The 4,551-nt window shown below is 35.4% G+C and overlaps 1 pseudogene across 1 annotated transcript; it reads right to left on the bottom strand.

Moving 5' to 3' along the window:
• Positions 1–2,876: 2,876 nt before the first annotated feature.
• LOC149238556 (G-type lectin S-receptor-like serine/threonine-protein kinase At5g24080 pseudogene) lies at positions 2,877–3,924 on the bottom strand (annotated as a pseudogene). The gene is made up of 2 exons (XR_016245943.1): positions 3,272–3,924; positions 2,877–3,172 (listed from the first exon to the last, which is right to left on the bottom strand). The product of XR_016245943.1 is annotated as a G-type lectin S-receptor-like serine/threonine-protein kinase At5g24080 pseudogene (transcript).
• Between the last annotated feature and the right edge of the window lie 627 nt (positions 3,925–4,551).

The following is a 4,551-nucleotide window of genomic DNA, read 5'->3' as shown; positions in this document are numbered from 1 at the left end:
CTGGGAACTCCAAGAAATCCCACTAAAAACAACTCTAAATTTATATAAAAAAAATTGCATTTATAAAACAAACAAATATGTCTTTGATTGGTCCAGAAATGTGGTTATAGTATAATTAATATATGTTTAATTTTATTTTTTTAAGTTTTTTTTGTAAAATGTGGATATATTTTAATTTTCTATATAATCAGATTTTTGGGTGAAAAAAAATCAAAACAGAGAACCCTGCAAGAGAAGGGAGCAGAGCAGTGGCCAGTTGAATAGAACATCAGCATAGAAAAAACAAACAAAATTAGACACCAGAGCACAACTAAAAATAAACTAAACAAACAAAGGAGGGAACTCCGAAGGCAAAAAATTACAATATTAACCACTAAGAAATCTCAAAATAGCCCTATCCACAGATCAAACCATCAGCAATGTATTCAAAAGACATAAACTTACGGGAAGAGATAGTTCCTATTTGGGAGGGATTCTGGTTAAGAATTTGTTCTTGAAATACATTCTGGAAGGAGATGTCAAATCCCTGATTGGATACATCTAGTTGCAAAGAGAGAGAACCCTTAGATTGTGCTTCCCGAGAATCCATTGGATCAGTGTAAGAGAATCCCCAAAGATAGAAATCTACCTCATGCCCAGCCATAAAGAACATTGCAAAGCACCCTATAAAGCTATCATTTCTGTTTTAATGTCATCTCCCCATCTTTTCTGATATTCAAGAATCAAGGAAGAATTACATAGTCAACATAGTCAAAATAACCAATGTAAAGGTGCTCCCAATGGAGCATCATATCACAATGAGACTTGAATCTGGATAGGAGGTTATCATCAAAACCCCAACCACCTAGGATACACTTAATGGATCAAAAAGACAGATCATAACAAATGGAATAGGTCAAAATGTTTATTTTGAAATTTTTGTGAAGTGTAATCAAAATTCTCTAATGTGATGTAATGGAATATATTTATGTATATTCTGCAATTAATTTCAGTATATTATAATTGATAGATGTTTTGGTATTTTTTCTTTTCTTTTTGGATTCAATTTTGCTAGAAATCTGGTATAGATATTTCAAAGTCATCAGTTTTAGTTATATAATATGTAGAATTTTAATGTTTAGATGTTTTTCATACTGCTGAATTTATTTATGCATTCAATACATATTTTAAATAATAATAAAAATACAATCTCAACTAAAATTGTAAGCTTAATTGCAACAAATAAGAAAAGGCCAAACTTTAGTGAAATTGTACTATTTATTTCTTTGAGATGGATTACATAAATTATACCTGCATTGATGATGGAATACATAAATTATACATGCAATATACTCATCTTTGGAAGAAAAGATAGATGATGAAATAAAGAGGAAGGAAAATGCAAAGAAAAAAGCTCATATATAGTCTCCCTCCATTGGTGTTGATGATGATGCAATTTAGAAATTACCATTTGTGCTTTGGCATGCCTTAGCATTGGATACCTTGCCTTTCATGATTCTTATTTTAAAAACTTACAATATTTGGATGTCTCACAAGGTCATCTTGTAGATTTTTAATCACACTTAAAACCTTTGTATAAATTTTTTATTTATCTATTTTATAAATGTAATTTTTATTATAATCATTGGAAAAAAATATAACCAGTTAACAACACAACAGATATAAATGTCCTTTGTATTTATATGAAAAATATTGTTTAGAAATAATTGAATAAGAAAAATACAATCTGATTACCATTCTTATGAAACAAGCTATAAATATATTATGTTATAATGTATAAAAAAGTATTTTATTGACACATTTCAACAATTATATTTATAGAACTCCCATTAAAAAATATGACTCATTGAAAATTGATGTTAACCTTCACTATATTATCCCAATAATCCATAACATATTTCTCAAATATTAACCAAAATCTTTTGGCACAGATATTAAACTCAAAAATATGTAGGAAACTGCTAGAGAAAAAATGGTAAAAATTCATTTAAAAAATTAAATGAATTTTTTAAACACTGCCGCAATGTAAGGATACAGATCATTGGAAGCCCGTGGACGGAAAAATCTGACACATAAAACAATCTCACGGTATCAATGTTCAAAATATGGTAGAATATAGAGATTATATTAATAATCCGGTGTCCCAAAGCCCTTCTGAACCTTACAAAATCTCTGGGAAGTACTATCTGCCAAAGAAAAAGGGGCACATTTCAGTAGAGTTTCGTTAATCTGAAGACATCACAGACCATTCCAAAATCCGAGACTTGATTTACAGAAGATATCCGACTAGATATAAAGCTTTAGCTACTAGGACTAACCAAAAACAGGGAACATTTATTTCACATTCCTCCAAAATTCAGACACATCTCATACACCGAGAGAATCATTTTCTTATGCATGACCGCCAAATGCAGAAGAGCGATAATCAAAATTTGCATTGAGTTGGCGCGAAGAAATCAACGCAAACTTTAGAGAACAGTGAGCTCGTTCTCTAGAATTTTCTCCACAGTGAATTCCAGGAACCTCCCATTTGTCAAGTCTCCAGTGTATTCAAAATACCCAATTTTAGTATTTGCCACGCCATTGCCATTTCTCTTAATATATTTTTTCAGAGGTTTAGAGTTACTTTCATTTGGATATTGGACCATAACCGTGTACTCACATTTACATCCATTAAATCTACACATTTTCAATATTTTGAAAGGCTTTTCACAACAGGGGCACACACAATCACAACTGTCATTTGCTAAGTCAAACTTTCCATAACCTCCTTTGGCAAGCCTGCAACTGACATTCTTCTTGTATTGGATGCAGGTGCGTGTACCACATATGCCAGAGAAGGTGATCCCATGATAGACAACGTCCCACGTGAGAAGGTGATCCCATGATAGACAACGTCCCACGTCTCTGTAGACGACTTACCAAAGTTGTAAAATCTGATGTCAGTCATGCTGGAAAATCGAATTGGGTTGTAACCACCTAAATCTGTATAGTGACAATAAGAAAGTTAGAGAAGTAAAATATAAGTACGAATACAGTCATGAAAGCCACCACCGAAAAGAGCCTTACATGGAGCAACAATCCATGACTGGGATGAAGTAAATATCGGACAGCCAGGCATGATTGTGAGAGGTTGTAAGCAACACTGTTTCACTCTTTGCTTCTTGAAGACCTGCAAAACAAAGACCTGTATCAATTTAAGGAGACTAAGCCTGCAAACCCATGCTAAAAAAAATAAAGTTTCTCATCATTGTTCATGCAAATACCTTACCACCAATACCTAAGTCGCACACCCAATTCAGCCACTCTTGAACATTCGTAGCCCTAACCGCTTAAATAGCTGCGCCTCCCGCGCAACAACTGTATGAAGTCCTAAATACACCATCCTGCCACGATGGCAGCCCTTTTCACCTGTTCAGCGTCTGCATTGTTCAACAATTTCTTGTCAAGCAGATCCATGGCGTTTCCGTTGTTGATTTGCGTTGCAGCCCAGGTGGGAAAGAAGAGCTCGCTGGATTCGGAGTCCCAGTCCATGTTTCTCCGCCCGGCAATTATTTCCAGCAATGTCATACCGAAGCTGTAGACGTCGGCCTTGGCAGTGATGGGAAGCCCTGATAGCCACTCGGGAGCCAAGTACCCTCTGGTTCCTCTCATGGTCGTCAAAACATGACTATACTCTTTGCCCAGGGGTTTTGCCAGACCGAAATCGGCCAACTTGGGGCAAAAATTGGAATCCAGGAGGATGTTCTCCGGCTTGATGTCGCAGTCGATGATGCAGTTTCGGCACTTCTCGTGGAGATAAGTGATTCCCTGGGCAGTCCTTGCCGCGACGCCGAATCGTGTTTTCCAGTCCAGCACCTTGAGCTGCTGTTCATCACTCTGGGTTCTGTGGAACAAGAAGGAATTGAGGGATCCATCGATCATGTTTGGGAAAATTTGAATTGAAATGAAATGAGCATTAACTCTATCAGATGAAAATTTGAATTGAAATGAGCATTAACTCTGTCAGACGATTTAATGTGGAACGGTGGCGGGTGAAACGGTAGCGAAGCTCGCGAAAGGTGGCGGAGGCGGAGGAATTGCCGGTGGCCGAAAGCCAGACGTTTTTCCGGGCGTTGATGGAAACCAGGCACTTCCTCCGGCCGCCTTGTTAGACTACTCCCCTCAAAATATCTATATTTTCAAAATAATTGTAAGTGATCAATTCAATGGTAAAAGATAAACTAATGGCCATGATCTAAAATTGCAGATCCCACCTGTAAGTTATGACTATGCTCCACGATTCTATCTTTAATCCAATTAAAGAACCGGATAAGTATGTTTTATTAAGTTTTTTCTTTGTTTCTTCCATATCTGAATATTACTTTTATATTTATATATATAGATATTATTAGGTTTACCTTTTAAAATTAATATGAAACACAAATATGATCATATTGTAAGAAAGATAAGCCAATGGCCATAAATTGCAAATGTGACCTATAAGCTGATGATTATTTTCCAAGATTCCTATGTTTAATTTAACCAAAGAACCACATAACAAAGGTTCAT

The sequence above is a fragment of the Pinus tabuliformis genome, chromosome 8, assembly GCF_031772625.1.
Source record: "Pinus tabuliformis cultivar Carrire ecotype Pingquan chromosome 8, CPIR1, whole genome shotgun sequence".
NCBI lineage: Eukaryota > Viridiplantae > Streptophyta > Pinopsida > Pinales > Pinaceae > Pinus > Pinus tabuliformis.
Note: the sequence above shows the minus strand (reverse complement) of the source record. Positions and strands in the feature narration are given on the sequence as shown.